This window comes from Protopterus annectens, chromosome 3.part0 (genome assembly GCF_019279795.1).
Source record: "Protopterus annectens isolate FY-2018-M chromosome 3.part0, PAN1.0, whole genome shotgun sequence".
NCBI classification, from domain to species: Eukaryota; Metazoa; Chordata; order Ceratodontiformes; family Protopteridae; genus Protopterus; species Protopterus annectens.
Window position 1 is genome coordinate 1,623,046,113 of NC_056731.1, and position 26,215 is coordinate 1,623,072,327.

A 26,215-nucleotide genomic window follows, 5' to 3' on the forward strand; every position below is an offset into this window, starting at 1 on the left:
AATCCTCTGCATCAGAATCCCCATTGGTAGATGAGGGCAAATCCTGGTAATCAGAAGAAACAAATATCAGAATCCTGATCAGAAGAATCAGAAGGAAAATCAGTTCTAGATCTCAGAGGGGGAAGGCTGGCTTCCCCTAATTAAAGTAATAAGGTCTTCAGCCATTTTAAGCATTTGTTTTTTAGGCATATGTGCCTGACCATGCAGTTTGGATGTCAGTTTTCTAGGCATGGGTCGAGTTTTAGGCCTAGAAGACAATGGCGTCTGTTTAAAATGCAAATCTGTAGGCCTGAATACACCCTCAAAAGCCGGTGCCTGCACAGCGGCTCCGGATCCATCCAAGATAGGGACATCCGCAGGTTCTATAGTCGAAGAAGCATCCCGCAGCAGACCAGACTCTGAATGGGTCTCAGTAGAGGCCTGGGAATCTGAAGTAGCAGGTATTAGACACTGCAAAAGCACCTGAGTACCGGCGAACTGGTGACTAGCTTAACAGAAGCGTCGGCAGTTTTGAACTATGCGGTCTTAGTCTTTATTTTTACGTTTTTTCGGAATGTTGGTAGTCGGGTGGCTTACCGAAGCCATTTCTGGATAGTTATACAGAGTACCAAAATAATTTGCTGCAAAAATACAGACGAAGAATAGTTTGGGGGTTGAATAAGGCACAAAACCGACAGTGAGGGACGCCATGGTCTGGGCCTAAACAAAGAATGCAGTAAGAATGAAAATCTTTGAGGTATTTGCTTTCCACAGGTAAGACAACTGTTAACTTTTACTGACATCGGTTTAGAGCAAGAAAAAGAATCCCCAATGGGGTACTCAGCTTTTTTGAAGACTTAGGTTCTGAAAAATCGAAAACGCAAAATTCATGAGTCGGCCGACTGGCACTTGCGAACTGCTTCTGCTTCGGGCACCGCGTGGCAAGAAAGACTGATGTAATGGTATCGGCTGCATGTTTTATACCCCTAATGATCCGACGTCATGGAAGACGACAGCATCTGATGCAGGAAACGAAGACGCTGATATTCAGACCGGCTGAGGGCTACCTGCAGGCAGATAACTCAAATGTAATGACTACAACAGTGAAACGCGAAGAACATCTTTGCAGTAACACTTTGGCTCAAAATATTGCGGAATTAAACAATTCTCTGGTAGAAAAGCACTCTGTTGCACGGAGTCTAGGCCCAGCACCAGGAAGGAGTCCTGGCACTGGGTGAGTGTTGTAACTTCAGTACATCAAGCATGAGACCCTGTCTTCTGAAAGCAATCCATGGCTGTTAGTTCTGTTGATGTAGCCCGGATCAGGCAACCCCCTAAGTATGACTAAATAGGGACCGATCTGATAAATACTCTGGGTGCAGTAGATAAGCCAAATGGTAAGGCACAAAACTATAGAACAAGGTTTGGCCACAGCAGTCACCCATATGTGGTACAGCAGTGAGGCAGATGGCATGACACCCAAGACTCCCTAACAATGTTCTTCTTGTGGACAAAGGAAGAAAAAAAACACAGGAGACCAGTAACTGCTACGTGCTCCAGTTAAAGCCTGAAAGACTTGTAGTGGAGCCTGAGAAATTCTGTACAAACTGGCAGGAAAAAAAAAAGACTGAGGAAAAAAATTAGAGCCCCCAAAACAATATCCTACCCACAACATACTAACTCTACATGAAAATGTAGGAACTAAGAGAAGCTTTTACTGTATTGTCACAAGCATATACTGAAAAAACGTCCCTAGAATTCAAGACAGCTCAAACTTTTTAATCGTAAATTTTTTTCACAGAAACGCACATTAGAGGAGTTAGTGGAAGGTTTCCCCGAAACAGTACATGCTGTCCAACTTTGAGGGATCACTAGTTGACCATCAGTTCCACAAAACCCACACAGCAACAGCACTCCACCAGTAAAAAATCTCTGAAAATTTTGGCACACACCTTGGCAGTTAGGTACAAATGAAGTGTCCTGAAGCTTTGAAAGCGGACCGGTGGTCATATCCTAAAGCAAGATATCAACGCCTGGCAAGCAAGTCACAGAAAGCAGTAATTTGTCCGAGGCAGGTACATAGGGTTTAATGCACCTGATGCTTTTGTGTCATTAAATATGCAACTTTGATTTAAGTTTGATTTACTAAATATGCAACTTTGATGCAGATACAATGGCAGTGATGCAAAACGATTTACAATTTACTGAACTGGTTTTATGAATGTATTTCAATGGCAATGATACAAAATTAAAGATGAAAAATTATGTACAATGTGCTGATTATATAAATGTGGTACACGAGTTAACATCCTGTGTTGCATCAACGATCAAGGCAAGGTACTGGACAAAGTGTAGATCGTGATTTGCTATTTTAGTAAAGGCAGGTAGAGCTGTACCAATCGGTCAACGGCTGGCAAGCCAGGTCACAGCAAGCTGTCATGTGTTTGAGGCAAGTCAGCTCGGACTCATGTTTCAGAGGGGGAGGTGGGGAAAAGGTAGGTACAGGATAGGTCATGAGGGTTAAGGTGGGTTGGGCTGTTCTTGAAGGGGATTGAAAAGGGCGGGGAACAAAGCAGTTTTCCCCTCTACCTTGGCAGCTTTTCCCACCCAACCCACCCCCTCGTAAAAGCAGGCGGGGGGGGGGGACAGTTGCCTCTCAGTTTAAAGTCAGCTGTAAGGTAGTTAAGGGAGCTGGTGACCTGCAAAGGTGGTCACACTAGGGATTACAGTAACTAACAGTTAATTATATAAAGAAAAAAAAATCCTGGTAGGGCTAGTTGAGGCTGACAACTAAGGCGGTGGCTGGGGCCTGTGAGGAATCCCATAAGGCCAAGGAAATGGGGGCTGTGAGGAAACACATGGCAAGTCTAGCAAGTTGGGGCCTGTGTGGATGCACAAGGGGTAGGAAACAGCGTGGCCTGGTCACATGGTAGGGCCTGCGAGCTGAAGCCATGGGAAAATTCAGACATCTGGGACAACTGGGGGAATTTTCTTATATATTACTATTATTATTAACTCGAGACATTGAGAACTTAACACAAAAAATGAATATACATTTTCTAAATATAAGAAATCTAACTCCAACTTAATGTTATTCGCTAAGCATGACTGATCAATTATAGGTGTGGGTTTAAGACAGCTGAAATTTCAATCCAAACTAGGAATGTTTCAGTAAATGAAGGACATTTGCGTGTATGTTCTGAGTAGTCTGTGTGGATCAAGGCGTTCAGGTTAGTCACATGGCAAGGCCTGTTGGCTGAAGCTTGTGAGCAATCACATAGCGGGGCCTGTGTACAGTGGCCTGAGGGTATTCATGCAGCAGGACCTACGAGCAGGGACTGTGGATAGCCACATGGCAAGGTCTGTCTGAAGGTTGTGAGTATACAACAAATAAACAGTTAATTTTCTTGCGTTTCACTGCTTAGATGGATCAGCAAATGCAAGCACAAATACAAGCCATGCTAAGCCTTGAAGGGAGAGATTGGTGGGAGGACCTATTCTGTCAGACAATGGGGTCAGTGCAGGTGCTTCAAGCAGTTAATCTTACGAGTAATCTGCTCCTTGACCCTCAAAAGCAGGACCCAGCACAGGGTTTCAAATTTTAGAAGGAAACAGCAAGAAAGAGTGGAAGTGACAGAAAGGCTGAGAAAGCTTGGAAACATAAGAAGAAAACACTGCAAGAAGCTTAAGAGGGATAAGATTTTATAAGTGATCAAATGTTTTTCAAGTGGTTACAAAGTCAAGTTTTTTTTCTTTTAGGATGAAGTAAAGGAATATGAATCTCAGTCCAGTGAAGGTTGTGAGGCAAGTCTAGCGAGTTCAGTGTGAAGGTGCAGCAGGGGGTACTTAGAGGCGTGAGGTCATGCAGGCATCTAAGGGACCAGGGGCTAGCCAGAGCAGCAGAGGGCTCAGAGGCAGGTGAAAAGTTGCCTCATTCTAATACCATAATTTTAATTAGCACAATTGAAAGGAAATGGGGAGAATCAAAAATTAGATCCACAGGGTGTGGTTAGACACTAAAGGTAGATCAGGAAAAATACCGTGGTGCAGTTACATTAGACTTGCCTCTTGGTGAGAAAGTTAAGAAGCAAATTGCAAGTGGGGGTTATGTGGACATTTTCGGTGCTGAATAAAGGAGGAGGAAAAGGATAAGGGATGGTCAGGAGCAGAACATCCATTAGCTAAAAAAAGGAAATTAGCAGTACAAACATGGGAAAACTGGGTGATCAGCTATTCCATTTATGCACAAAGTTTAGGGGATAGGTGCTCTGCAAAGCAAAAGACGTGAACACATTTAACAGAGTGACCACTATGCATTTTGCTCAAGGGTATCAAAAGTAGCTACAGTACAACAAAGATTACAGAAGGATGAGGCAATCATACCCAGATATGCCATGATCATGGATGGATTTGGGTTTGTTTTGCTGGCTGGATACTAGTGGGAATGCTGCAACAGATTATCACAGAATCAGTGGGCTAGAATGGGTGGGGGAGCTGGGAGGTGTTCAGTACAATTTTGGTCATTGTCTGAATCAGTTTCAGTGTAAATTTAGGCATTCATGCATGGCATATGGTAAGGTAAACCACCTAGCCAAGACATGTTTTAGTCTCTAAGGCCGCCATACCAAAAGCCTCTAAATGCCATCCCCCTTCAAAGGGTACAAAGGACTCTCTTCAGACTCTAGTAAAAGGGAACATTTTAAAGTAATGGCTCAAAATGTAACCAGATAAAGAGGCGGCAGTGATAGAACAGGGGTTCACAACGGGTTTTAGGATACCAGCAAAAGGTAGGAAGAAAGGGAGTACTGTCAAGAATTTGAAGTCAGCGAGAGAATATCCAGACACAGGAAGAAACTCAATAAGGAATTAGAAGCGGGCAGACTGGCAGGCCCATTTCCTCACCCACCCAGCAGAGCATTTAGTTTCACCTTTAGGGGTAGTTCCCAAAAGGAAGCCAGGTGAATTTCGTCTTATTCATCATTATCCAGACAGGAAATCTGTGAATGATTGTATAAATGGTGAAGGGACTTCTGTGCACTATGCTTCATTTGATGAAGCTGTTAGGAAGGTTAAAGAGAAAGGGAGGGGGCCCTTATGGCAAAAGCTGACAGAATCTGCTTTTAGACTTTTACCCATAGCTTCTAAAGATCAGGGGTGGTTAGGCTTAACTTTCGAAGGTCAACATTACATGGACAAATGCATGCCTATTGGCTGTTCGATTACCTGTGACACATCGAGAAGTTAGTACCTTTTTACACTGGTTGGCGGCACAGAGGTTAGGGGAGAACAGTATCGTTCACTACTTAGATTTCTTATTCATGGGGAAGAAAGACATGGGGATTGTCAGCAAGCATTAGAGATATGTTTAAACAGATTGGCAAGGAGTTAGGGGTGCCACTAGCAATGGATAAAACAGAGGGCCCGACAGATTGTCATTTCTAGGCAGAGAGATTAACAGCTTGAATGGGTCAATGTAGACTTCCTACTGACAAGGTGCAAAAGTTGCGTTCAATTTTAAGTCAAGTGTTAAGTTAGAATAAGATAACCACTGCAAGAATTAGTAGGGTTGCTGAACTCTGCATGCAGAGTGATCCCGGTGGGGCATTTATGAGGTGCCTGGCTGCACAAAGCCACCCCACTGAATTAGGGTTTCACAAGGAATGGAGGAGGATTAAGCGCTGTGGTTGTGTTTCTTAGCAGATTACAATGGTGTAGCAATTTGGCAAGAGAGCCCACCAACCTCCGCTTCAACTGTTTACAGATGCAGAAGGTGATGTGATTTGATTTTGCCCCAAGTACAGTGGTTCAGTGCAGCATGGCAGAGTCAAGTGAAAAACAGGTTAAGCATTTCAATTGCAGACATGGAATTTTTTCCAGTAGCGGTAGCCTTGGACATATGGGGGGAACAGATGAGAGTGGTTTGTTTTCGTTCTGATAACAGAGTAGTATGTATACTTAATTAACAGGGGGGGGGTAATTAAGTGTTCGGCAGGATGATTTGATATTTTACATTCGAGTCCTTAATGTTAAATGTCACAGTTAAGGCACAACACATACCAGGCATGGAGAACTCATTAGCAGATTCCTTCTCTCATTTACAGTGGCCCCGGTTGCTGGCTCCAAATGCAAAACCTACTCCGGTTCAACTGCCAGATCAGTTATGGGCTCAACTGACAGATGAGAAAGGTGGCTAATGTGTAATGACCTCAGTGGAAGGAGGGTAAGGTATAATAACAAACAGCAATTTTTGCAGACTAGATTATCCAAAGGCTGGGAACCAGTATGGCCAATTCCACCTCACCAAACCAGGGCTTTCATTTTGGTAATGAAAGAAAGAGGTTGGAGTTTGAGGAGGGCAAGAAGCACATTTTCAGATCTGAACTGGTTTCATCAGGCTTTAGGTTTAAGGGATTTAGCCAAGTCATTTCCAAGTACGGTCAATGTTTAAGGGCTGAGGGAGATGAACATCCAGGAAGCTAGACAAGAGGTATCCCCATAGGACCAGCAGTATTATGCAAACTATGGCTTGCCATTGCAGATATTTGTTTTTCTTCTTATGAGGTAGCATTAATTAGGACTGCCTTTTTACTGGATTTTTATGGGGCATTTAGATGGTTAGAAATCGTTCAACCAAACAAGAAAGGCCAATGGATAAGTTTGCCCTTAGCGCACGTACATGTGCTTGGGGAGGGCACTTAGGTTTACATGGCCAAATCCAAAACAGATCAAGAAGGGAAAGGTCAGTGGGTAAGAATTGTTATCCCAAGGAGTTTGGAATGGAACTTTACTAAAGTAGTGCTGCAGCTATAGGGGTGTGGACGGTCCCATTCTTTTGTCATCGGCAAGGTGATCCTTTAACACAGTATCAGGTGAGAGCAGTTTTAAAGGAGGCAGTTAAGTCATGTGGCAGACACAGACAGGTACATTACATTCTTTTCGGATAGGTACAGCATCATACGCAATGGGGGCTTCAGATATTGAAATTAAGAGGCTGGGCAGGTGGAAGTCCAATGCTTATAAAAGCTTTGTAAGGTGCAAACGACAAACTCTTGTTTTTTGTTTCAGCCCACACATCATCGGACCAGAACTACATTTGGATAGTTGGTCATTCTTTTACTCGGAGGCTCCATCACTGGGTCCAGGGCAGGTTGGTCTCATCTTTCCAAAGAGGAAAGAAATGAGAGTTTCCTTTAAGGTATCCGGGTTCGGGGTATCAGGTATGCGGTGCCATCACCTTAGGGCAGTATTACAGCAAGCAGCAAGAAGTGGTAAACCTCCTACAGCCATGGTGCTGCATTTAGGGGGTAATGATATCCATCACCATCCAATAAAATAACTAATTGATTTGATGGTACTAGAGGTAAACTGCATGCATAACTTTTGGCCACAAGCTACTTGCTGGTAAGAAGTGGTACAGAGAAGAAGGTGGAGGGGGCTAGGTCCATCAAAGCTGAAGAAAGAATGAGATGGCGGATCAATACCAAGGATAAACTGTAAAGGAACAATAATGAGTTGCACATTCCTCACCCAGACATTCAGGTCTGGTGGCCAGACAGGTATGCTAGGGATGGGGTTCATTTATCTGAAGATGGTCTGCAGGTTTTTTTTTTTTTTTTTTTTTTTTTAAACTAGGGAATTGCAAGCAGGTTTAGCACTGAAGGGCTTGCAGTTAGAATAGTATAAGATGTGCTTGGCGGAAGGGAGGAATATTCCTCCCTTCTGTGGTGGAAGGCAGGAAAGGTAAGGGTGGCCAATGTAAGTGGAAGGGGGGGGGGTCCTCATGACTCTTTAGCTGGACCTTTCAGAGGCCACACAGCCCCAAGGGATTGTTGCCAGGGGCAGCCTGGCAATGGCCCCTTGGCAGATTGTAAGGCAGCCCAGAGGAATTGTGAGGAACTGTGAAAAAGCTGTTATGATGTGGGTATGATGAATCAGAAGGGCCAGATATCAACAGTGCTGTTTGTCTTGTAGGCTTAAAGCAATGCTACGAAACAGATAACTGGCCTCCCTGACATTCCTGCCTTGCACACATCTCAAAATAATTGGCTTCTTTTATGAAAGGCTATTGACAGTAATTGGCAAACCAATGGCTGCATCCATTTAATCCATCCAAGGTCTGTGTTATTGGTGAAAAATGTAACTGATGTAACCTTGTTTTATTAAAATGTGCAACCAACCTTGATGCAGATGTGATAACAGTGATGCAAGGATTTATACTGTTTGAGATCTTTATGAACATGGCTCAACAGCAATGTTACAGCATTAGTAAAGAAAAATTATGTGCAATGTGTTGAACTGTTTATGCAAGTTGTACACAAGTGACATTCCATATGCATCAATGGTAAAGTTACGCTATTGGTCAAAGCATGGTTAATGGCTTGCTAGTTTAACAAAGGCAGGTAAGAGTTGTACCAATATCCGACAAAACCCATTTTAGGCTACTGCAGAAGTGATCTAATGTTAAAAATATACTGAAAACAGCAGAAAGGGAGGTGTAAACATCCACTAGGGGATGTCCTACTTGTTCACAGCCAGCTTTGACCAGGCAGAAGAAAACTTACCAAAAACAAGATGGTTTCCAAAACTCCCTTAAAAGAAAAGGGGGGGGGGCACAAGCTCATCCATGCCATCCAGTGCACAAAGGCAAGCTCTTAGACTGAACCTGAAAGAATCATAAGCCTTAGTATGCATTTTCCAAGATGACAGCAGAGAGCATGCTTCCCTGATCTAAATGCCCTCAACCAAGACATAGTTAGTGCACCTTGTAAGCTCATTACTGAAAGGGGCCCATGGGAGTTGGAGAGGGTGGGGACTTGAGAACGGACAGCTGATCACTGGACTTATTCAAGGAGGAGGATCAGGCCTGAAGAGAGTCTTCTTCTGCTTGTCTGTCTACAAAGTAGAACTCTTGCAGGTCTTTCAGGCAAAGATGAGAACTCCACTGCCACAATCTTTAAGGGGCCAGTAAGTCCTCCCCCAAACATCAGGTAGCTGCTTATGGCATCACAGAATTCCCTTAATGTAGGAGAAATTTTGCTGGCTGATGCCGGTATGAAGCATGTGCACTACTTTTACATGTAAAGGTGGGACTGACAGCAAGGACTATGATACTAAAAGTACAAAAAAGGCAGGTTCTGTATGTAGTTGACATCCTGAAAAGCATTACATAGCATTACCAGGAAAAAAATTGTTTAAAAAATTTTTGACTGCTTTACAGCAACCAAAGACCCACCAAGAAGGGACAAATATCCAAACCAAATGCTGTGGTGATCAGCTTCACAAGGGAACTTAAAAGTTCCCTGACAGCACAGCCTCAAGTGTTTCGCCAAAGGAACCATCCTTGGGGGAGGGGAAACAAGAATGTATTACCAAGTTTATCCTATCCCATGGGGGAATCCATGTGCAACAGTTTCATCATTATCAAAAGTGGAAACTGAGAACTGGGAGAAATTATGCAATTTCCTCAATTTAATTTACTTACATGCTATTGACAGTGTTAGTCTCACTAGGCCAACAGCCTCTTGTCAGGGGAGACCTGAGGTGGTATTTATACGAAGGGAAACTTGACTAGGGCTTCAGAGATGGTACAGTTGTGTACACCTACAATAATGTAGATGTTGAGTGTATTCACTGTTCTGACTGTTGGGATTTCCTGCCATGAAAGTCCCTGGCCAGCCCAACTACCAAAAAAAACTTTTCGCCTTCCAGGCTGGCGATCACCCTTACCGACATCAGTATGCTCAGGTATAAAGGGAGCCAGCCTGCGTCATCACTTCAATATTTTCTTGACCTGCTTAGGAGCCCCAAGTATACTCTTGAAGGACCTAGTTAGTGTGGATCCATAGAGGCCCCAAATGTGCCTAAGCTGGGCCAAGGTAGAGTGGACCCAAACCAAGGTTGGGAGGTGTAGGGACTTTGGTTGATTGTAGTAGCCTACCTAGCAGGCTAAGGGGAGTAGGCAAGAGGGAAAGAAGACCAACAGTGAATGCACTTGAAAAATCTACATTTATGGTAAGTATGCACAACTGTACAATCTTCTTTGTGTTTTACTGTTGCATTCCTGACTGTTGGGAAGATTCCCAAAGCTTTAGAGAGGGTGGAAGGAGACTAAGAGGAGACTATTCCCTGCAGGACTGCAGATGCAAAACCTGCTCTAGACTTGGAAAAGGTTGTAGAGTGGTAATGCCTATGGAAGGTATGCAGAGAAGACCAAGTGGCTACCTCCAAGATGTCCTTAGCGTGTAACCCTTTGAGGAACCCTCTAGAAGTATCTGTGGCCCAAGCAGACTGTGACCTGATCAAATCATGGGGCTTTTTTAAAGATGGCTGTTAACAGAGATGCAGTGGGAAATCCACTTTGAAATAGTCTGCTTAGAAACTGGTTTTCCTTTCCAGCCTGGGGCAAAGGTAATGAACAGCTGATCTGTTTGTCTACGTAGAAGCATAGCATCCTATGTATACCAAGCAAGTGCAGTAATCTTTCCCCTCTGTTTACAGGGCTGGGAAAGGTAGGTAGGTAAATGAATGGCCTGATTCAGACACGCATTAGAAACCACCCTAGGCATGAAGGAAGGATAAGTTCGGAGGGAGACCTTGTCTTTATGGAAGATAATGAAAGCGTCCACTGCTATTAGGGCCTACAACTCTGAGACCCTCCTGGCCGAAATGATAGCCAGTAGTAGGGCTGTTTTCCAGGTCAGAAGCTTTAAGGTGGCAGAGGCTGCAGGCTCAAAAGGAGGCAAAGTTAACTCTTCTAGGACAAAGCTGAGGTTCCAAGGTGAGGTGAGTTTCCCCCTGGGGCCTAATATGAATAACTCCCCTAAGAAATTGCTTCAGCAACTGGCGAGAATAAATTGGAGGATGACTAGGGATGTAGGCAGAGAGGGCTAAGGCATGTATCTTGATGGAGGAATAAGAGACTTTTCTCCACTACATTGACCAGGTACTCCTGTATGTTAAGGATGTTAACAGAATTAGGCTGAAGCTGGTGCTTCTGGCACCAAATCAAGAATCTTGTTCATTTGGTCGAGTAAAATTTTCTGGTGCTATGCCTTGTAGGCTCTCAAACTGGTATGTACCTGCTGACTCGAGTTGGAGTCGCAGTAGGGTGCTGTGGAATAAACCAGGCTGAGAGTCTGAAGGCCGGGGTGCACGATCCTCCCCTTGTCCTGGGTGAGGAGATCCATCCTCTGTGGTAATACCAAAGTCTTTTGATTGCTGAGCTCGAGGAGGAGAGGGAATCAATGTTGCCTAGGCCAGTCCAGAGCTATCAAGATGGCCTTTGGGCCCTCCTCGATCTTCAGTAGCACTAGAAGCAACAGACGTAATGGTGGGAATGAAGAGGTGTCTCCAAATGGAAGGAGAAGGCATTTGTTCTCCATGCAGATGCCTGCTTTGTCCTGGGGCAGAACTTCTCTAGGTGAGCACTGTCCTTGCTGGCAAACATGTCCACCTAGGGGACCCCTCACTGCTTTGTGTAGGAAACTCTAGATGGAGATGTCGTTCATGGGGATCTGTCACACTCTTGTTGAGGTGGTTTGACAGGGTATTATTTTTTCCCCACAGCAGGTATTGCATCATGAGGTTCAGACCTAGGGAATGTGCTGTCTCCCATATTTGCATGGATAGATGGCTGAGGTGGGTAGGAATGCGTGCCTCCATGCTTATGTACCACATGACTGGTAGTGTGTTTCTGTACCATGAGGACCCCTGGGTCTCGTATGTCCTTGAAAGCCATTAAACCGTTTTGTACTGCCATGAGTTCTTTCCAATTTATGTGCCTCCTTTTATGCTGAGCAGACCATAATCCTCGAGTTTGGAGGCATTGGGTATGGGGCCTCCATGTGGTCTCTGAGGCATCTGTGGTGAGGATTTGGCCCTTGGGCAAGAATCTGAAAGGTAGGCCCTGACTTTGGGCACATGCCTGTGCCCACCATGTGAACTCCTGTTTGAAGCAAGGTATCAAGGGTATTTGGACATCCAGTGACTAAGAACTCTGGTACCACATGCACTTCAGGTACCACCACAGTTTCCTCGTGTGCAGCCTGACTAAGGGTATCATGAAAATACAGGATGCCATGAACCCCAGGGTTCTGAGGAACACCCAGGGCTGTGATGCTCTGATTTCCTTGTATCTGTAGAAAGTAACTGTTTAAATAGGTGACCTTGTCGAGGGAACGAAGGCCCTCTGGAGGGAAGAGTCTAGGAGAGCACCCAGAAAGACTGTTTGGATGGGACCAGGCAGGATTTCTTGAAGTTTAGAGTGAATCCCAGAGACGTCAGGAGGTCCCTGTGTGAATTTCAAGGTAAGGGTAAATCCGGACCATTTGGTTCTGCAGCAAGCAATGACCGGTGCCAAGCACTTTGTGAAAACTCTTGGAGCAGTTGATAACCCAAATGGCAAAGCTAAAAACTGACTGTGACAAGAGCTTGCTCTGAAGCAAAGATGGCTTCTGTGGGATTTTTGAACAGGAATGTGCAAGTAGGCATCTTTTAGGTTTACTGAAACCATGAAGGCCTGAGGAGTTACCATGGGCAGTCAGTTTTGAAGAGTCAGCACTTTGAAGTTTGACATCCTGAGGAACTGGTTTAAGCTGGACAGGTCCAGAACATGGCTCCAAGATCCTTTTCTTGGGACTAGGAAAAACCTTGAGTAAAAGCCTTTACGTTTTTGTTCCTTGAACTGGCCCCACTGCTCCCTGAGAACATAGAATCTGTATCTGTTAGAGAGCCTGAGTTTTTTGATTTCAGGGTACATCTGGGAAACCAGAGTATACTAAGGATGCTTTGAAAGTCAGTTTATAACCATTTGCAATAATGTTTAGAACCCAATGATCTGAAGTAATGTGGCCCAGTTTTGGAGGGGGTCTTCCTCCCAGTTTTGGGGTGGTGGTGGGAGGGTGGAGTAGAGGAAGAGTCATAACTGCTCTCAGGCTGGGGGCTGTGACATAGAACTCCCTTGCCTGGGGGTTTCAGAGGTCCATTGCCTAGATCTCTGCTGGTGATGCCTTTGCCCTGGAAGCTCTGTCCTTTTGACGCTTTCTCTGTTTATTCCTAAGCTGGGTAGAACAGGACCAATGCTTGGCTGGAAAGTTCCTGCTGAACACAGGTGGTTGTACTTTTAGGAAGCCCTTGACTGTTTACATGGATTTTGCCTCCTCCTGCATCTGAGTACTGCTTCAGCTGTTGGTCCAAAAAGTCTTTCAACGTGCGTGTCCAAAAGGTTTGCCTTTATATGATGAGGGAGAAATTGCTCCCTAAGCCATGCATATCTCCTAATTACTGAACCAGTGACAGCTGCCCTGCAGGATGCCTCCATGGCTTCAATGCAGTGTGTTTAGCCACCTGGGAAGTGGAGTGACAAGTCCAATAGTTCCTTAGGAAAATTGTTATCCACGCTTGAAATCTTTTGCTTGAGCGGATCCAGGATGGTTTGCTGATATTTGATCATATGGAATTAAAAGTAAAGGGTGCTCATACAGGGTAGTAGGTGTGTGTACCTTTTTTCCAAACCTGTCCCGGGCCCTATGACCCTTGTCCATGGTCAGGGATTCTTGCAGGCACTAGCACTAGTCCCTTTAAGCCCTGGAGTAACATCTGGATCAGCCGAAGGATTCTTAAAGATATTTGTGGGTGTCTTGCACCCTATAAAATCTGTCTGGTTTTCCATAGGAGCAGGGGGAAGTGAGGCAGGGTTCACGGAGGCATCCTGGAAAACATCCTCTACCACATCCAAAATGGGAGGGATGGCTAAAGGTTTGTGTTCAGGGATGTCCAAGAATTTCTTAACTTTCTTATTGGCCTGGGGGTAATCTTATGCTTCCCACTGAAAATGCATGAAAGTCTCTCCTGAAAAGTTTGATCCTCTGGAGGTGAAGCTGAGGGAAGGTTCTTAGAATTCAACTCCGCAAAGGATATGCAAGTCCCTTATCTGAGCCAGAGTCTTCCAAGTCGGAATCCTCTTCCGATAGCAAAGGATCTAGGTAAAGACTAGTACAGTCAACCCTTTTCCATTTTTCCTGGGGTGGCTTCACCTGAGGTCTGTCTGGCCCTTACAATGTTAAGTCCTCAGAGAACTTAATCAAATCCTGTTGGGATCCTGGTAACTGGGAGCCCGTAGGCCTAGACTGAGGCCTTGCCACACTGCCCTTCTTTGGGGTCAGTCTGGCCTTAGGCCTAGGTGCGTCCAACGCCCTGGCACCTGACTTTGTGAAAATGTACTGGTGTAGGCCTATGTCTTGCATTGCTAGTTAACAAGCGCTTGACAGAAGCCGTGGCCTGCTGAGTGAACTTGGACCAAAGTGAAAAGCTGAAAACATTAGCAGTGTAACTTGAAGGAACCAAAGACATGTCGGACTCCAAATAGATGTTGAAAGAGGCCTGGGTAGCTGTTTCAAATGTCAAAGGGGGCTGAGAAGGTGCCTCACCTTCAACAATTATCAGTCTAACAGGAGAGTCAGCAGGGAAGTAATTGTCTGATGACTTTGGCTCAAGTTTCTTCTCTTTGCTGCGCTTATGTAGGACGACCGGCAGACACCATCAGAAGTGGTTCAACTGATTATCTTCTTAAAGAGTTAAGAATTCGGCCCCATGCTTAATCATTCTGGCATTAAACCTAGCAAAAAAACTAGGGACATCGTGGTTTGAGCCTAAGCAAGTAACAGAGTATGGAAGTCTCTGTGAGGGACTTATTTACTACAGAGGAGACTATTTACTTTGACACGAGTTAAGAGAAATAAGAAAGGAGTTCTTTTCGACAGCAACTTCTCTCTGGTTTGGACCGACCAGCGCACTTCTATACTGCTTTGGGCTCTGGCAGAAAAAAAAGACTGCAGTGATTACGCAAGGCTGGCTACCTTTATACCCGAGCATATTGACGTCCGTAAGGATGTCCGCCAGCCTGGGAGGTGAAAACAGTTTTCTCTGGTAGTCGGGCCAGCCAAGCGGTTTCATGGCAGGAAATCCCAACAGTCACGACTACAACATAAAACACAAAGCACATCTTTCCCTACTCTATTCAATAAGTGCAATGGGATCTTTTACTTTCATCTGAACTACCACCAACTCAGATGGGCCTGGACTTCACAAATCAGATGAAGGATGGTGCAGCACCCCCCACATGTTGCACCACTTGTCAGTATGGGGAAAAATTAAGCCAAGTACCTGGTGACAGAAAAAAAACTTGCAGGTTTTGCACAAAAAGTACAGTTTTGTACCTACCATAAATGTAGATGTTCGAAGATCCACATTGCTGCAGTCCTTACTTATGGGTAGTCCGCTGTCCTCGGTCGGCCCGAATACCAAAGTATTAGGCTGACGTCGGTCATGGGCGCCTAGAACTGACATCAGAGCGTCAGGGTATAAAAGCGCATGACCAACGTCATATCCTCAGTCTTTTCTTGCCCCAGATGTCAGAAGGCCCTAAACATAAAGGCCACAGCCAAAAACAGAATACCTCCCAAAAGCATGCCCAACAACCACCACCACCCAAACTATATAACCATAACAAACAGCAGTGGGGAAGGAGGGAGGGTAAATTGGACTGCAGCAATGTGGATCTTCGAACATCTACATTTATGGTAGGTACAAAACTGTACTATGTTCTTCATCTCACATTGCTGCAGTCCTTACTTATGGGTAGAATCCCAAAGCAACGGGAATGGGAGGATGGAAATATCATAAAGCATTAGGAGCTGCTAAAATGCCCTGTAATATTGCAGTGGCAAACCCAGCCCTAGATTTAGAATAAAGAGGAAGGTGGTAATGTTTAGAGAAAGTATGTACTGAACTCCAAGTAGCTGCTTCCAAAATATCTTTTGTAGCTACCCCTCTAAGAAAGGCAGTAGAAGTGGCAGTAGCCCTAGTGGAATGAGGTCTAACTCCAGCCGGAACCTCCTTACCATGATGGGAATAACAGAAAGAAATACAACTCCCAATCCATTTAGAAATAGTTTGTTTTGAAACAGGTTTACCCTGGGAACCCAAAGCAAAAGAAACAAACTGCTGAGACTGTCTGAACTCCTTGGTTCTGCTCAAGTAATAACGTAACTGCCTGTGAATATCCAAAGTATGCAAAATCGTCTCCCCTTTATTTTGGGGGTTTGCATAAAAAGTAGGCAAATGAATAGTTTGATTTAAAGCCACACTAGAAACCACTTTAGGCATAAAGGAAGGATTAGTACGCAAAGATACCCTGTCCTTATGGAAAATCAGGAAAGGCTCCACTGCCATAAGGGCCTGTAATTCAGAAACCCTTCTTGCAGAAGTAATGGCCAACAAAAAAGCAGTCTTCCATGACAAATACTTTAATTCGGCAGTAGCTGCAGGCTCAAAAGGTTGTAGAGTAAGTTTTTCCAACACAAAATTGAGATCCCAAGCAGGAGTAGGAGCTCTCGGGGGTCTTATGTTCTTTGCCCTCTAAGAAATTGCTTAAACACAGGATGAGAGAATAAAGGAGGATCACAATCATAGTGAGCAGAAATGGCTGCAGCATGAATCTTTATAGAGGAGAAAGACAAACCTTTGTCCAATAACTCAGTAAGATATTGAAGAGAAGCACTTAAATTAGGCTTGGAAACATCAAATGCCTTTGCTTTGCTCCAAATAAAAAATCTCCTCCATTTATCCGCGTAAACTTTCCTGGTACTAGGCCTTCTGGCCTCCAAAATAACATTCAAAACTTGTTGTGGAAGCTGAGACCCTCCAGGGTCTAAAACAGAATATGCCAGGCTGTTAGATGCAGAGACTGAATCCTGGCATTGAGGAAGTGATTGCCCTCCTGAGACAAAAGATGCGGAATCAAAGGTAGAGGCCATGGAGGCTCCCTCACTAAACTCCTCAGTAGTGGGTACCAGTGCTGTCGAGGCTAATCCGGCGCTATCAGGATCATGGATGGCTTGTCTTGTCTGGCCTTCAAGAGTACCTTGGGAAGAAGAGGCAGAGGTGGAAAGGCATAGACATGAAGATTGCTCCAACTGAATGATAGAGCATCCACCTTCCAAGCTGTGTGATGAAACATTTTGTGCAAAACTTTGGCAACTGGTAATTTAGTGGAGAAGCGAACAGATCTATGTCTGGAGTCCCCCATAACACTGTCAACTCTTGAAATACATGAGGATCCAATTTCCACTCGTGAGGATCCACTATTTGTCTGCTCAATACATCTGCTAAGGAGTTCTGTGCTCCTGGCAGAAACCTTGCCTGAAGATTGAGGTGTAAGCTGAGAGCAGTCTCCCACAAAATCATCGCTTGTCTGCAAAGAGGGTAGAATGGGTTCCCCTTGCTTGTTGATGTACCACATGACAGTAGTGTTGTCTGTTTGAATCAACACCTGCCCTGGGTGAAGTAAATCCTTGAAAGCCTTTAATGCAAATTGAACTGCTAACATCTCCTTCAAGTTGATATGCAAATGTTGAAGTTTGACAGGCCACGTGTCTTGCACCCATTTTCCATTGAGGTGTGCTCCCCAAGCCTTGTCCGAGGCATCTGTCGTTAGAATCTGACTCGCCTCTGGTCGGGTCACAGAGAGTCCCTTGTTTAGGTGACATTCCTGAGCCCACCACAAAAATTCCTTCTGAATGTAAGGTATTATCTGAATGACAGTGTCTAGATCTTGGCAGTGTTGTGTCCATACATTTTTGAGATACCACTGAAGCTTCCTCATATGCAGTTTGGCATTGGGAAGCACCAGAATACAAGATGTCATGAACCCCAAGGCTTGAAGGACTGTCCTTGCAGTCAGCCTGGACTGTAGAGACATTTGATGGAAATAAAGAGAAAGGCTTCTTTGTTTGTCCGGGGTCAAAAATGCCATCTGGGAAGCTGTATTCAGTCTCACACCCAGAAAGCACATGTCTTGAGAGGGTACTAGACTGGACTTTGTTTCGTTCACAGAATACTCTAGGCATCTTAACACTGCCATCACATACTGTAGATGATGAAGTTCGTCCTTCTCTTGAGCAATAATCAGGCAATCGTCCAAATAAGGATAAATCTGAATTCCTCTTAACCTGAAAAAGGCTATCACTGGAGCCAGAACCTTTGTGAACACTCTGGGCGCAGTAGATAAGCCAAAGGGCAATGCACAGAACTGATAATGTAAATTTCCAGCTCGAAAACGCAGGTACCTCCTGCAACTTGGCCTGATAGGAACATGAAGATAAGCCTCTGAGATCCAGAGTTACCATCCAGTGATCTTTTCCCAACAGAGGTAAAAGCTGTTGTAACGTCAGCATCTTGACCTTCGGAATGTCCAGGTAAGTGTTGAGGATAGATAAATCCAAAATTGGTCTCCACGTGTTCCCTTTCTTTGGAACTAGAAACAGGCGAGAATAAAATCCTAGGCCCACTTCTGACAGAGGAACTGGCTGTATAGCTCCTACTTGAAGTAAAGAAATCTGTTTGTGAGCCTCTATCCTTTGTCGAGGAGGAACGTCTGGCATACCTTTGAAAGGAGGCAATGTATGGAAATAAAACTTGTAGCCTCGGTTTATAATGTCCAACACCCATTTGTCCTGGGTGACCAAAACCCAGTTTTGCTTGAAAAGTGCTAACTTTCCTCCCAAAGGAGCTGCCAGGCAAGAGGAATCTGGCAGCTGAAAATGCAGGTCATTGGGTCTGTTTGCGAAAGGACTGGCCCCTGCCCTCACCTGCAGACTGTGCAGGCGAACTCCATGTTCTAGGTCTGAAGGAACTCTGAGCTCTGCCCCTACCATGTCTAGATCTGCCCCTAGACTGAGAATCAGAAGAAGGGTACGTCCATCCTTTAGCAGGCCAATTTCTACTAAACTTTGGAGGTTGCACCTGCAAAAAATCTTTAACAGTCTGCATAGACTTAGCCTTGTCCTCCATTTTCTTTAATACAGACTCCACAGGAGGACCAAACAAAACTTCAGACTGTAAAGGAGCATCCAGAATTCTAGTCTTAACATGCTCTGACAAATTCTGATCCTTAAGCCAGGCGTGCCTTCGAATAACTGAACCAGTGGCCGCCACCCTAGAAGAAGCCTGTACAGCATCAAAGCCACACTGCAAAGAATGCTTGCCCACCTGTTCAGAGACATGTACCAAATCTTGCAATTCCTTACACTCTATACCCTCTGCTAAAGCATCCACTTTAGATTTTAGCTGAGAAAGGAGGAAATTTTGATATTTCAACATATGAAACTGGCAATTTAAAGCCCTCATTGCCAACGTAGAAGAGGTATACACCTTCTTACCCCATCTATCCAAAGCTCTAGCCTCTTTATCTAGAGGAACCGGATTTTTTACAACAGAAGCTCTAACACCCTTAGGCCCCTGACTAATGGTTTCTGGGTCTGCTCTAGGACTTTTATACAGATATTTATGAGCCTCAGGCACCCTGTAATACCTGTCCGGTTTGACTGGAGCAGGAGGCACAGAATCTGGATTAAGGGAAGCCTCCGAGAAAACATCTTGAACAACATCCAAAACTGGAGGTATAGCTAAGGGCCTATGCTGTGGTAGAAACAAGAATTCCCTAAGCCTTTTCCGGGAATCAGAGAAATCCTGTCCTTCCCACTTAAAATGTTCCCTCATGGAATGTAAAGTTTCTGAAAATGAAAAATCCTCAGGAGGAGAAGCAGAAGGAGTGGAATCCTCTGCATCAGAATCCGAATAAGGAGGAAAATCTTGAATGTCTTCCACAGAAGACTCTGAATCATCTGAGGCCTGCTCCAAACTTTCCAACTCTGTCTCTACCCTGGGCCTCTTATCAGGAGGGGGCATAGAACCTCTAATTAAAGTAATCAAATCTTCTGCCATTTTAAGCATATGCTTTTTAGGCACTGACCCTGAGGAACCAGGACTGACACCAGAGGAAGACAACACAGACCTGCCCTTAGAAGGAGCCTTAGAGATAGTAGCAGAAGGCCTAACCACCCTAGGCACAGTAGGGAGAATAGTAACCTGAGAGGCCCCTTCAGCCTGACCTGACTCCTGAGAGGCCACCTCTTGCAAAATCAAAGTTTCCCCCTGAGTTTCAACAGGAACTTCAGCTGGGTCCACCTGCTCCCCTGTAGCCTCTAAAGGACCGGCGGCCAAAACGGACGAATCATCCTGCCTAAGCTTTACAGATTTGTCTTTGCGCTTCTTAGTGGAAGCGGGCGTCGGAGGATCCGACGGCATATTATAATTACACCGCTTGCCAAAGACTAACCTAGCGCAATCTAACCTCCGTTTTATAGTGCGCTTATTGAACCTAGCACAAAACCGACACCCTACTACGTCGTGCTCCGGTCCCAAACAAGGAATACAAAGCGAGTGGTAATCCCTATGCGGTATCTGTTTCCCACAAGAAATACAATTATTCACTTTTTCTGACATCCGGTAAATAACTGAGGCAAGAAAAAACAAAAATATTCCCCAACTGGGTACTTAGCCCAACTTGGTATCGGTCTGAAACTCCGAATTCGAAAAATTTCAGAACGCCGAACGGCACTTGCAACGCTGCTTCTGCATCAGACCATGCGGCAAAAAAGACTGAGGATATGACGTCGGTCATGCGCTTTTATACCCTGACGCTCTGATGTCAGTTCTAGGCGCCCATGACCGACGTCAGCCTAATACTTTGGTATTCAGGCCGACCGAGGACAGCGGACTACCCATAAGTAAGGACTGCAGCAATGTGAGATGAAGAACATCATGTGTTATCCGATGAGTTACTGAGACTAAAATAAAAATGAGTAAGAGGATTTATTTTATTTCACATTTGATGACTAGCATATTCAACTGAGCATAGCAAATGTTCAGCAGAGGAACAAGGAGAAAAGCTCCAAAAAGTACAGTTGTGTACACTTGCCATAAATGTAGATGTTAGAGTGTATTCACTTTTGCAGTCATCACATTTGGGTTATCTGCCTGCCGGTAGCCCTCAGCCGGTCTGAATACCAGAATCATGGATTCCTGCACGTCAGATGCGGTCTCTTCTTCCATGACGTCAGGTCGTCAGGGGTATAAAACATGCAGCCGACGCCATTACATCAGTTTTTCTTGCCCCAAATGTCAGGTGCCCCCACAGTGGGAAGCAATTATATGTTATGGTACACCTCCATCAAAAAGCAAATACACCAAAATGCTTAAATACATCAAACAAGAAGGAAAGGCAGAGCCAAGAGAAGTCAGGGGGCTGGAGGGAGGGTAACCAGGACTGCAACATTGAATACACTTGAACATCTACATTTATGGTAAGTGTACGCAACTGTACTATGTTCAAGTTTCACTGTTGGTCATTTCATTTGGGTTGAGTCCCAAAGCGAAGGAAGAGAGGAGGAAGTTAGAAAGCATTAGGGCCAGCTATTAAGCCCTGCAAGACTGCAGTGGAAAAACTAGCTCTGGATTTGGGAAAAAATAGGCAAGTGGTAATGTTTGATGAAGGTATGTACAGAGCTCCAGAAAGCAGCATCTAGGATGTCCCTGGTAGGGATTCCTCTGAGAAAGGCTGTAGAGGTAGATGCAGCCCTGGTGGAATGTGATCTTATCCCCTGTGGGGTAGGTTTTTCATGGTGCTTATAGCAGAAATTAATGCAATGGGCTATCCATTTGGAAATGGTTTGCATTGAAATGGCATTCCCCTGCCAACTAGCAGCTGTTCAGATTTTCTGAGAGGCTTAGTCATGTCCAAATCAAATTTAAGTTGTCTGTGCACGTCCAAAGAGTGCAGTATTCTTTCTCCTTTTTTTGTGTATTCGGGAAAGATGTAGGCAAATGAATGGACTGATTTAGGGCCACACTAGACACCACCATGGGCATAAAGGAAGGATTGGTCCTGAGGGAAACCCTGTCTGCATGGAAGATCATGAAGGGCTCCACTATCTGAGGCCCTGTAATTGAGACACTCTTCTTGCTGAAGTGATGGCTAGAAGGAAGGCTGTAATCCAAGAAAGGAATTTCAACTCTGCAGTTGCAGCTGGCTCAAAAAGAGGGAGAGTGAGCTTTTCCAATACAAAGTCAAGGTCCCAGGCTGGAGTAGGTGCTCTCCTGGGGGGGGGTCTTACATGTTTGGCCCCCTCTGAGGAATTGCTTTAGCAGGGGGTGAGAAGAGTGGTGGGTTCAGTGTTATAATGCGCTGAAATGGCAGAAGCATGAATTTGAATTGATGAGAAGGATAGGCCCTTGTGGAGCATTTCTGTTAAGTACTGAAGTATATGAGGGCAAGCTGGACACCATTGTGCCCATCCCCCGAGTTTGGCTCCAGGAACAGTATCTTTTCCACTTTTCAGCACAGGTCTCCTTGCCTCCAGAATGACACAGCACCTGCTTACTGAGGGATGCTATTGGAGAGCTCAAGGAATTAGCCAGGCTGCAAGGTTCAGGGTTTGAAGCTGAGGGTGCAGAATCTGGCCCGCCTGCTGGGAGAGCAGGGAAGGGGTCTGAGGCAGGTGCCATTGTTCCAGCAGTGTCATACTGTGCAAGAGGGGGTACCAGTGCTGGCGTGGCCAGTCTGATGCAATCAGTCCTTGGCTTGTCCTGTTTGATCTTTAGCAGAACCTTCGAGAGAAAAGACAGAGGGGGAAGGCATAAAGAGAGGCGTTCCTAGGTAAAGGGACAGGGCATCCACTTTCCAAGTTTGACTGTGGGAAGTCCTTGTGCGGAATTTGTCCAATTGGTAGTTCTGAAGGGAAGCAAACAAGTCTATCGCTGGAATCTCCCATTTGTTCAAGAGGTTGAATATTTTTGGTTCCAGTTTCCATTCGGTGGGTCCATAAGATTTCTGCTTAGGTCATCTGCCAGAGAATTTAGCTTGTCTGGCAGGAATTGAGCTTGTAAGTGCACTTGGTAGCTCAAGGCTGTGTTCCACAGAGCCATGGCTAGCCTGCAGAGATTGTACGAGTGGGTTCCCCCTGCTTATGTACCACACAACTGTGGTGTTGTCAGTCTTTACCAGTAATTCTCCCGGACGAATGTGGTCTTTAAAGGCTGTCAGGGAATTCTGTATAGCTAACATTTCTTTCTGGTTGATATGCAGGTGCATCTGTCTTGGGTTCCATTTGCCCTAAATGCAGTGCCCTGCCAAGTGAGCCCCCCATGCATTAGTCTGATGTATCTGTTAGGGTTTGGGCGGCAGGGGGTAGAGTGGTAGCGGGCCTCTGACCACCAAAGGAACTCTGTCTTTATACAAGGAATGACAGGAATAATTGATTCCAGGTCCTGCGAATGTTGACACCATAGGCTTTTTAGATACCATTGTAGTTTCCTCGCATGCAGTCTTGCATATAGAATTAGTAGAATGCAAGAGGCCATTAACCCCAGGTATTGCAGAATTTTCCTTGCATATAGCTGGGTCTTTGTAGCCAGTAGTTTGAAGTAGGTTGCCAAATAAACTTGTTTCTCTGGAGTGAGGAGCGCCATCTGGGAAGTTAACTTCAAGCTTGCTCCCAGGAATACAATCTGTTGGCAGGGTACTAGATGAGATTTCTTTTGGCTTATGGTGTACCCCAGTGAGGTTAAAAGTTTCTTTACGAATGGCAGATTTTAAATAGCAAGTCCTGGCTTTCTGCCTGAATCAGACAATCGTCCAATTAGGGGTATATATGAATATTTCTCTGCCTGCAAAATGCAATGGCTGGAGCTAGACACGTTGTGAATACCCCGGGTGCAACAGATAAGCCAAAGGGAAGTGCAGAGAACTGATAGTGCATGGAGCCTACCCTAAAGCGTAGGTATTTCCTGCAAGATTCCCTTATTGGAATGTGCAGGTAAACTTCCTTTAAGTCTAAAGTTGCCAACCAGGCATCTTTGCCTAGCATAGGAAGCAGCTGTTGAAGTGTTAGCATTTTGAATTTTGGGATTACCAAAAAGGTGTTTAGAGTAGAGAGGTCCAGGATAGAAAGCCAGGAGCTGTCTTTTCTGGGTACCAGGAAAAGTCTTGAATAAAAACCTTGTCCCCTTTCTTCTGCTGGGCCAGTTTGAATAGCCCTGATACTTAGAGAGAGAATCTGCTGTAGAGCCTCTGCCCATTGATTTGGGGGTAGGTCTGGCAAACCGTTTGGGGCTGGTTGGGTGTGGAAGTGGAATCTGTATCCTTGGGAAACTATATTGAAAACCCATTTGTCCTGGGTAATGAGTTCCCAGTTTTTGCATGCAGGGCAAGCTTTCCTCTTAAGGGAGCAAGCAGTTGAGCAGGGCTTGGAAGGGTTAAGGTTAAGCCATTGTGCCATTTTTCTGTAGGGGGGTGTCTTACTACTCCCTGCTTTGGAAGTGGGAGCCCCCCACTGCTTAGGCCTGTGCATAGCCGGAGACTTTAACCTAGGTGGTCTGCTGTTCCGGGGTTTTGGACTCAGAAGGCCTGGAAAAGGCTGGAAAGGACCAATTCTTTGAAGGCCAATGACTACTAAATCTGGGAGACTGTACTTGCAAGAAATCTTTAACAGTTTGCATAGATTTAGCTTTTTCCTCCATCTTTTTGAGGACTTCTGCTTTGTTGCCAAACAGGCAGTCTTGGTTTAAGGGAGCATCTAGTAATTTAGCTTCAACATGATCTGGTAAGTTTTGCTCCTTAAGTCAAGCATGCCTTCTAAGTACAGACCCAGTGACAGCAGCCCTGCAAGATGCTTCTGAAGAATCAAAACCACATTGCAAAGTATGTTTACCACCTGGTTCTGCAGAATGCATTAAATCCTGTAATTCTTTGGGTTCAGCACAGTCAGGAATCAACATAATTTTCTGTTCAAGTAGTCCCATAACATGCTGCTGGCACTTTAACATATGAAACTGGCAATTTAAAGCCCTAATGGCCAAAGTAGCAGAAGAATATACCTTCTTACCCAATCTGTCCAAGGCTCTAGAATCGCTATCAGAAGGAGTAGGGTTTTTGGCAGCAGTAGCCTTAATGCCCTTAGGTCCTTGGGAAGCTGTCTCTGCATCCACAGTGGGATTCTTGAAGAGGAACTTGAGAGTCAGGTACTCTGGGAGATGGAGGTAAAGTGTCTGGGGAAAGGCTAGATTCCAAGAAAGCATCATCTACAATGTCCAGAACAGGAGGGATAGCTAAAGGCCTGTGTTGGAGTAAAAATTCCCTAAGCCTCTATTTGGAGTCAGAGTAATCCCGGCTTTCCCAGCGGAAATGCTCCCCAAGAGTGTGCAAGGTTTCACCAAAAAAAAAAAAAAAAAAAAAAAAAAAAAAAAATCTTCTGGAGGGGAAGCAGAGGGAATGGAGTCCTCTGCATCAGAATCCTCATAGGTAGATAAGGGCCAATCCTGGTAAATCAGAAGAAACAGAAATACTAGATTCCTGATCAGAAGAATCAGAAGGAAAATCAGTTCTAGGTCTCTTAGAAGGCTGGCTTCCCCTAATTAAGGTAATAAAGTCTGCAGCCATTCTAAGCATTTGTTTTTTAGGCATATGGGCCTGAGCATGCGGTTTGGACATCTGTTTTCAAGGCATGGGTCGAGGTTTAGGCCTGGATAAAGAAGATGGCATTGGTTTAAAACAAGTCTGTAGGCCTGAATACACCCTCAGAAGCCGGTGTCTGCAGAGTGGCTCTGGACCCATCCAAGGTAGAGACATCCACAGGTTCCATAGTCTACGAAGCATCTCGTGGCAAACTGGACTCCGAATGGGTTTCAGTAGAGGCCTGCGAATCTGAGGTAGTGGGTATCAGGGGCTGCGAAAGCGCTTTACTGAGTACCAGTGAACTGGCGACTAGCTTAACGGAAGCATCGTTGGCAGTTTTGGACCTATGCGGTCTGTCTATCCTTACATTTTTTCAGAATATCTGTAGTCGGATGGCATACAGAAGCCATTTCTGGATAGTTATGCACAGTACCAAAATGATTTGCTGCAAATATAGCCCGACGACGAATAGTTTGGGGGTTGAACAAGGCACAAAACCGATAGTGAGGGATGTCGTGGTCTGGGCCTAAGCAAGAATGCAGTACGAATTAAAATTTTTATGAGGCATTTGCCTTCCACAGGTCAGCTATTGTTAACTTTTACTGACATTTGTTAAGAGCAAGAAAAAAGATCACCAATGGGGTACTTAGCTTTTTTTGAAGACTTCGGTTCTGAAACTCGAAAATGAAAATTTCAGGAGTCGGCTGACCGGCACTTGCGAACTGCTATGGGCACCGCGCTGCAAGAAAGACTGATGCAATGGCATCGGTTGCATGTTTTATACCCCTGACGACCTGACATCATGGAAGGAGAAACAGCATCCAACGCTGGAATCCAAGACTTTGGTATTCAGGCCTGCTGAGGGCTACCTGCAAGCAGATAACC

General features: G+C 45.0%; 1 protein-coding gene across 1 annotated transcript in view; it reads right to left on the reverse strand.

Moving 5' to 3' along the window:
• Positions 1–26,215, reverse strand: part of LOC122797143 (antizyme inhibitor 1-like) — a 595,584-nt gene that overhangs the window by 104,271 nt on the left and 465,098 nt on the right. The window lies entirely within an intron of this gene.